Genomic DNA, 9,471 nt, shown 5'->3' with positions numbered 1-9,471 from the left:
TTCCGTTGCACATCCGCGGTCCAACGGCTAGGTCGAGCGGGCCAACGGCCTCATCCTATCCGGCATCAAGCTGCGGCTCGTCGAGCCACTCGTCTGTTCCCCCGGCAGCTGGCTTGATGAGTTGCCTACCATCCTCTGGAGTCTCCGCACCATGCCAAACCGGTCGACCGGGTTCACCCCATTCTTCCTCGTCTACGGAGCAGAAGCCGTCATTCCGACCGATGTCGAGTTCGACTCGCCGCGCGTCACTATGTACACGGAAGCCGAAGCCAAAGAAGCTTGCGAAGACGGCGTCGACCTGCTTGAAGAAGCATGTCTCCTAGTTCTCAGTCGCTCGGCCATCTACCAGCAAGGCCTAAGGCACTACCACAACAAGAAAATCAAGCCCCTCGCCTTTCGGGAGGGAGACCTCGTCCTCCGCCTCGTCCAGTAGCAGGCCGGCCAGCACAACCTGTCCTCCCCATGGGAGGGTCCCTTCATCATCAGCAAGGCCTTGTGCGATCGCAACGCGCACTACCTCATCGATGCCCGCAAGTCAAACAAGCGCAAGAGGGGCACCGCCGGCGAAGAAACAACTCTGCCATGGAATGCGGAGCTCCTCCGTTCGTTTTATAGTTAGCCATATGCACGTATGTATCACTGCCTTTTGTAATCATCTGGAAACTATGGGAGCCCCAAACAATGCTCGGGGCTCCCCTTTTTCGCGACCAAGCTATTGTGTCCCCTACATTTTCGTGCATTACTTTCCTTGTAAGCCAACCTGGCCGCTAGATCGACTCGCTCGACCCGGGGGCTCGGGGGCTGGCCGGCTTGGCCACCAGCCGCTTCCCTTAGCAACTCCTGACGCGTCGGACCGCCGCGGCCTCTCACTTCGCCCTAAGCCACAGAACCGGCTTCGTTTGTTGGCTGGCAAGCACATGAGACCAGAGCACTAGCGCACCTCGAGCACTAAGTCAATAACTGCCGGGTCGTCCAGCCCAGCCCCGCCACTTTAAAAGTCGTCGCACGACCGGCTGCTCGCCAACCCGGCCCCACCGGATTGCCGCCAGCCGGCCCAGTGGGTGTTTTGCTCATGCTCAATGTTTCGAAATGCTAAATATCGCGCGTTCCACCCAAAGGCCGAACCCCTTGTCACGGACCGGAGCCTCGGCCGTCAGACTCGCGCGGGGGGGGGGGGGGGGTGAACCCAAAGGAGGAGAAGTCGCGAGAAAAAAAGCTTCAAAGACGAAGAGCAAGAGCGCTGGCATCCATGAGTTTTTTTGCATGCTGCCAGGTTGCTTGACCCGCCCCTGCCACTCCAAGCCGCCAAGCGACCGGCCACCCGCCAACCCAGCCTTACCGGGTTGCCACCGGCCGACCCAGTGGGTGTTTTCGCTCGCGCTCAACATTACGAAGGCCTAAGTACTACACGCTCCCCTCAAAAGGCCGAACCCTTTGTCACAGAACGGAGCCTCGGCCGTCAGACTCGCGGGGGAGAAGCCCAAGAGGGAAGAATGTAGGAAAACGGCTCAAAAAACAAAAAAGCAAATGCACAAATGTCCACAAGGCTCATACATCGTAAATTAAGAAACAGGCACAAGGCCAGAGTTCATTACACCCAAGTCAACCCCAGTGGGTGGGTGGACCTGCTACCTAACCAAAATTTTACAAAGTTAAAATTAGGCATCTCCGCCGCCGAGGTGTCGACATCGTCCTCTCCGGCGTTCGCGTCGCGATAGATGCCCGTCTCCTCAGAGCTACCCTTCGGGTCATCCAGAAGAAGGGCGTAGTCCTCGGCGGGCACGACTCCGCCATCCTCCACCCGCTCCGGCTGGAACTCGTCATGGAAGGCGAACCCGGCGATGTAGCTGGCCCGGGCGGTGATCCGTCGGCCTTCGCCTGCAGCTGGCTCTCTGAGCCGGCCCGCTGGCCCATCAATGCGTCTAGTGCCAGGTCCGGGTGCCAGGACAGCATGAACCGAAGCGCCATCTCAGCACAAGCTCAGGCGGCAGAAACCCGCCACTCATGAAGATGGTCCGGGCCCACCTCCAACTACCTTGCCAACCGCGTGAAGCTGCTCGGCGCGACGGTGCCCGGCCAGAGGGCCGCTATCATCGTCGCGCCGGCCTCAGAATGCCGCCCCATCTGCTCACCCATGACTCGCAGACGGGCCTCGGCGGCGGCCACGATCTCCGGGAAGGTCCAGGCCACCAGCGGGTCGGTCCCGGAGCCGGCGACTCCTTGCGGGTCGCGCTAAAAGCGGACCGCCTCCTCCGCCAGCTAGCGCATCTCCGGGAAGTCCCCTATCAAAGAGAAAAGCAAGCCGGAAGAAAGCCACTGAGGAAGGAAAGCCGGAGTCCCAACCCGGTAACGACAAAACCGAAGGAAAGCACTTACTGGAGAAGGACTCTTCCAGGTGTTGCGCTCAGAGCAACGTACCGCGCCACTCTCGGGCGATGGTGCGGTCACGCTCCTGGAGCTCCTTCTCTAGCTCGGAGACCTTGGCAAGGGCTGCCTTCAGCTCGGCCTCCTTGTCCTCGGCCGCCTTCCCGGCCTCCTCGCGGCGCCGGGCCTCCTCCGCCGCGGCCACTAGCGCCTTCAGGCGCTCCACCTCGGCATGGAGCTGCCCTTATCGTTGGCTAGCTGGTCGCGTTGCTGGTCCGCCTCGGCAAGGGCCTGCTACGCCTCCACGACCTTGGTGGCCTCCGCCTTGAGGCGCTCCACCTCGGCCTCGAGGCAGCCCTTGTCGCCCTCCAGCCGCTCCTGCCGCCAACTGGCTTCGTCAAGCGCCTGTCGGGCTCCCGCCGCCTCCGCACTCGCCCGCTCCACCTCGGGTCCAAGCCGACCGGCATCGGCAATGAGCCGGTCATAGTGGAAGCCGGCTCAGACCAGCCGCGTCCTCCAGGACAGCACCTCAGCTGCAAAAAAGAAGCTCAGAAACAAAGTATTACTTAAGATTCATCCCAACTACTGCGCAGTTGGCCCGAATCTCGGGGGCTACACCCAGTGGGTGCGCTAGCGCGCCCCCACTAGAAAAGAGCATGCAAAAAAGGTACCCGCCACGGCGCGGAGCTCCTCCTCCTTGGCGGCAAGCCGCTCCTTGAGACGACGGTGCGTCTCAAGGAGCCGGTTGAAGACGCTAACCCGGTAGGCGTCCAGTTGCTGCAAAAAGAAGCGATCAACACAAAACATCAAGATAAGATTCGACCCAACTGATGCACAGTTGGCCCGAATCTCGAGGGCTACACCGAGTGGGTGCGCTGGCGCGCCCCCACGAAGTAAAGATAATAAAAGGGAAAGAAGAACATAAGAGGAACTTACAAGCACGGCACGCTCCAGCTCCTGCGTCGCCTCGACCTCGTCCTGGGCGAAGGCTTGGATCCGGTCTGCCCGCCCTCGCAGGCGCCGGGTCACGGCGTTCATCGCCGCCTCCTCCTGGGTTGGGGGCCCAAAGAAGATCTCGCCGGCCCCGCTCCGCGCCAGCTGCGACCCGACAGCCCGGCGGCCCCCGAGCTTGAGCACCAGGGCGTGTTCCAATGCCGGCTCCGCGGACCGACCGGCCCGCGGCTCCACCACCAGCGACGTCTCACTCGCCGGTGCCCGGGCCGTTCCCGCCGGTGTCATCTGCGACACCTCCCCCAAGACGGCGCCTCCACCGCCTCCGCCGGCTCCCACCCGCTCGACCATGTCGGTCCATCGCGGGACGCCGTCCCCAACAACCACGACCTCCCGATCGAGGTCCATTGCGTCGACGCGGCCACCATGGCCGCGCCCCCCCTCCGGCGACGGCACAAAGGCCATCTCCACCGCCACCGTTCCCGCCGACATCTCCAGCCACGCCGGCTCCCGCCCACGCCACCGCGGCTCTAACCCAAGCCCGGGTCGACGCCGCCTCCAGCTCCGCCTCGACCCGGTTCCTGTCCCGCCAGGCCAGGCCTACGGCGTCGGACGGGTCCAGACAAAGGTCCGGATCTGCCCGCCCCTCCTCCTCCTCGTCCCGGTCGGCGGTGCCAGACCGGCTCCTCCGGAACGCAGAGCCCTCGGCTGACACCGCGTCCGTCGCCACCACCGCCAGCGAGATCGGCGACCTGAAACACAAGACGAAGTAAATACAAGACAAGCAAAGCTGCTCAACGACTCGGTCCAAGCTATAAGGAAAGCTTACCCCGTAACCACCGGGACAGCGAGTCTCGCCGCCCTCTCCTACGGCACGGCGCGCCTCCTCTTGGCGGCCAGCTTCGCTACCCCGGCCGGGTCCGCTACGCGCTTCGCGGCCGGGGCTCACGACGCGACTTTGTCCTTCCCATGCGGTCGCCTCGCCGCCGGCGCTCCCCGAGCCAACCCGGCCCCAACTACGCCGCCACCTCCTCCACTCGGCGCCGCTGCATCAACGGCTCATGTCGGCGCCTCGACCCGGCAACCCGGTAATTCGAATAGAACACAAGAACGCTCAAAGGCTTACCAGCTTGGCGCCCCACGCCAGCGTCCGGTGCCGCCTCCTCCTCCCCGCCGTGGGCCCCGGGCTCCTCCGAGGCAGCGCGCACCACCTACGCCCGTGCCCGGTCATAAGGATGCCGGATGGCATTCAGATGCACTTCCCGCGTTGCGTCGGGACGGACAAGAAGATAAGCGCCAGCAAAGTATGAAGACCAAGGACTCACCGCGGGTGCCGGGTTCACGCGACTGTACTGGGCCTTCCCGAACTCCCAGCCGCCTTGGAGATGTCGTTAACCCGGCGTGCGACCAGGTCCGTGCCCAGCCGCGTGCTTGCCATGCGGTTGGGATCCTGGAGGCCGGTCATCTCCCCGATGAGATGGCTGCGCTGCTGCAGCGACGACACTCGACGAACAATGAAGGCAGTGATGAGGTCAGTGCCAGTGAGCCCCTCCCGCTCCTTCATCACCGATATCCGCTCGCACAGGTTGAGCACCTCCTGCGACGGGCGTTTGGGGTAGTACCCCCAGTTCTACTTCTCCTTTGGCGGCAAGTTGACGAAGGGAGGCAGGTTGATGCGATCCGCGCCGAGGTTGCGGACGTAGAAGAAAGAATTCTGCATTTCTTGGCAGAGTCCTCCAGGGGCATCTTCGGGCAGTCAGCGCCCGACCGTGTCAAGATGACGGCGGCCCCGCGCTCCGACATCTCCCCGGCCCTCGGCCCCTGCTACTTCAAGGAGAAGAAGCGTACCCAGAGGTCGATCGAAGGTTCGACCCCCAGGTACCCCTCGCAGAGGGTCACGAAGCCGGATAGCTGCACAATGGCGCCAGCGCCCAGATGATGAGGCTGGTACCCGAAGAACTCCAGGAAGTCACGGAAGAAGCCGCTCGCAGGAAGCCCGAACCTGCGCTTGAAGTGCGGGAGGAAGACGACCCGCTCCATGCCCTCAGGCCGCGGCTCCCGCTTGCCCCGCGGCGGGCGCGCGGCAACCTCCGTCTCCGACGGCAGGCACCTGTTGGCGCGGAGCTGGGCGATGTCCTCAAGGGTGACGGTCGAGCCCATCCACGAGCCCGACGGCAGCACCATCAACGAAGAAGCAAGAGAAGAAGAAGAATAAGAAGAAGAAGAAGGCAACCGCAAGGCTCTGCTCAAGGCAGCAGGTGTCGCAGTGCGCGGCATTCGCAAGCAGCAGCAGAAGGAAGACGAAGGCAGGAGGGCACAGGTGCGAATGGTTTCCACCGCCCCCTCCTCGCCCCAATTTATAAGCCACGGTTCAAAACATGGGGAAGTGCGACCGTTTGCACTCGCCTCCCCCACTTCCCCGCAATAACTGCACAAGTACACGCAATAACTGCCTCGAGAATGGCAACCAACTTGCGGACGCTGCAATAAATCTGCCCGCGAGGACCGTGGGCGCGCGGCCCTAGGCCACTATGCACTGCCCTGTCCTATCCCGCGCGTGGACTATCAGGCCCCTCCGGCTCCCGGACGCCACGTGGCGCCCGCGCAAGGCCCAAAAGATTGCCTCCAAAATTCGGCAGACTCCTCGGTTTCCCGCCACAATCAAGACGATGCGATCCGGCTTCCGGAAGCCGGCACACGGTGGGTGTTGCCGGACCCGGCGGCCTCAAGATTCACCTCCATCAAGGGGGAAACTGTGAAGGACCTCCCACCCGAAGACGGCGGACCTTCACAGCTTCGGGGACTACTGTCGAGGGATGGACCCCGGGCAGGCAACGGAACCCGGATCCTTTGAAAAAACAACGGGACTGGCATCGCCGCTCAAGATGGCTCGCGCTCGGCCGAGTCGCTCGACTCGGCCAAGCCCCCTCAACCCGGCCTAATCCGCAAGACTTCTCCAACAAGCTAGCCCAGGGCGGCCGAGCCGGCGCACCAAGACTTACCCGACAAGCCAATGCCCCTTGGCGTGTACTCCAACCTGGCCAAGGGTCAGCGGCCGTCCCATCCCAGTTGTACGATGGGACGAGTCACCACCAACTGATGACCGAAGCCACAGTGTCATGCCCATGCCTTTGGTCAGCCGGACGAGGCAACAGTGCCCCCCACCTACCCGCTGACCAGGCTCGGCATGGCAACAGTGCACCCATCGTCACCCATGACGCCAGCAAGCGGCGACCTGACGGAGCGCCACTGTAGCCGACTTGACTCGGCCACGCCCTGACGATCGACAAGACGGCCAACAGTGCCACCATACCCGCCGGACCCCACGCCCGGGGAACCCGGCGAGACCTGGTACCCGGCGGGTCCCAGCACCGGGTCCCCAGACGCTGACAACCCGGCCCCGCGGCCTTGTAACATTACCATTGTACCCCTGGGGGGTTGACCTATAAAACCCCCCAGGAGGCCTCCATGCACGGGTGAGAAAGTAAGTAGGTGAAGAACGCAGCAGGAGAACACCCACACACAGGGAGAGAGCAGCCCAAGCCTCGGCTTGCCTTTCTTCCTCCCCAATACAGCTCAAGGAGCAACTCTATACTGTAACACATGAACCACACTCGGCAGGACTAGGGGTGTTATCTCTCCGGAGAGTCTCGAACCTGGGTATGTCTTGCGTCCCACGCTCGCTCATGCCAACTCGCCTCCGGAGCCCACCAGTGCCCTCGAGCCTCCTCCTCTCTTTAGCCATCCCATGGCATCTGCCGTGTGCCCACCACGACAGGGCTTCTACATCAACACCATAGCCTCTCCGATGATGTGTGAGTAGTTTACCACAGACCTTCGGGTCCATAGTTATTAGCTAGATGGCTTCTTCTCTCTCTTTGGATCTCAATACAAGTTCTCCTCGATTCTCTTGGAGATCTATCCGATGTAATTCTTTTTGCGGTGTGTTTGTCGAGATCCGATGAATTGTGGGTTTATGATCAAGATTATCTATGAACAATATTTGATTCTTATCTGAATTCTTTTATGCATGATTTAATATCTTTGCAAGTATCTTCGAATTATCAGTTTGGTTTGGCCTACTAGATTGATCTTTCTTGCAATGGGAGAAGTGCTTAGCTTTGGGTTCAATCCTGCGGTGTCCTTTCCCAGTGACAGCAGGGGCAGCAAGGCACGTATTGTATTGTTGCCATCGAGGATAAAACGATGGGGTTTATATCTTATTGCTTGAGTTTATCCCTCTACATCATGTCATCTTGCCTAATGCGTTACTCTATTCTTATGAACTTAATACTATTGATGCATGCTGGATAGCGGTCGATGTGTGGAGTAATAGTAGTAGATGCAGAATCATTTCAATCTACTTGTCGCTGACGTGATGCCTATATACATGATCATGCCTAGATATTCTCATAACTATGCACTTTTCTATCAATTTCTCGACAGTAATTCGTTCACCCACCGTAGAATATGCTATCTTGAGAGAAGCCACTAGTGAAACCTATGGCCCCCGGGTCTATCTTCCATCATATTATTTTCCTATCTACTTGCTATTTCCATAGTTGTTTATTTTGCAATATTTATTTTCCAATCTATACAATAAAAATACCAAAAATATTTATCTTATTATCTCTATCAGATCTCACTTTTGTAAGTGACCGTGAAGGGATTGACAACCCCTTTATCGCGTTGGTTGCGAGGTTCTTGTTTGTTTGTGCAGGTACAAGGCGACTTGTGTGTTACCTCCTACTGGATTGATACCTTGGTTCTCAAAACTAAGGGAAATACTTACACTACTTTGTTGCATCACCCTTTCCTCTTCAAGGGAAAACCAACGCAAGCTCATGAGGTAGCAATCCCATCTCAAATTTCATGGCTTCAAGCCATTTTGCGGAATCTGGGCTCATCATCGCTTCCTCATAGTTCGTAGGTTCATCATGGTCAAGTAACATGACTTCCAGAAAAGGATTACCGTACCACTCTGGTGCAGACCTTATTCTGGTGGACCTACGAGGTTCGGTAGTAACTTGATCAGAAGTTTCATGATCATCATCATTAGCTTCCTCACTAATTTGTGTATGAATCACTGGAACTGATTTCTGTGATGAACTACTTACCAATAAGGGAGGAGGTATAATTACCTCATCAAGTTCTACTTTTCTGCCACTCACTTCTTTTGAGAGAAACTCCTCCTCTAGAAAGGATCCATTCTTAGCAACGAATATCTTGCCTTCAGATCTGTGATAGAAGGTGTACCCAACAGTCTCCTTTGGGTATCCTATGAAGACACATTTCTCCGATTTGGGTTCGAGCTTATCAGGTTGAAGATTTTTCACATAAGCATCACAGCCCCAAACTTTAAGAAATAACAACTTGGGTTTCTTGCCAACCACAGTTCATAAGGTGTCGTCTCAACGGATTTCGATGGTGCCCTATTTAATGTGAATGCAGCCGTCTCTAAAGCATAACCCCAAAACGATAGCGGTAAATCAGTAAGAGACATCATAGATCGCACCATATCTAATAAAGTGTGGTTACGACATGGGGACACACCATTACGTTGTGGTGTTCCAGGTGGCGTGAGTTGCGAAACTATTCTGCATTGTTTCAAATGAAGTCCAAAATCATAACTCAAATATTCACCTCCACGATCATATCGTAGAAACTTAATTTTCCTGTTACGATGATTTTCCACTTCACTCTGAAATTCTTTGAACTTTTCAAATGTTTCAGACTTATGTTTCATCAAGTAGACATACCCATATCTGCTCAAATCATCTGGTGAAGGTCAGAAAATAACGATACCGGCCACAAGCATCAACACTCATCAGACCGCATACATCAGTATGTACTATTTCCAATAAGTCTGCTACTTGTTCCATTGTTCCATAGAACGGAGTCTTAGTCATCTTGCCCATGAGGCATGGTTCGCAAGCATCAAGTGATTCCAAAAGTCCATCAGCATAGAGTTTCTTCATGCACTTTACACCAATATGACCTAAACGGCAGTGCCACAAATAAGTTGCACTATCAATATTAAACTTATATCTTTTGGCTTCAATACTTTGAATATGTGTATCACTACTATCAAGATTTAGTAAAAATAGACCACTCATTAAGGGTGCATGACCATAAAATATATTACTCGTATAAATA

The sequence above is a fragment of the Triticum aestivum genome, chromosome 7A (genome assembly GCF_018294505.1).
Source record: "Triticum aestivum cultivar Chinese Spring chromosome 7A, IWGSC CS RefSeq v2.1, whole genome shotgun sequence".
NCBI lineage: Eukaryota > Viridiplantae > Streptophyta > Magnoliopsida > Poales > Poaceae > Triticum > Triticum aestivum.
This window is presented reverse-complemented; position numbering follows the sequence as displayed.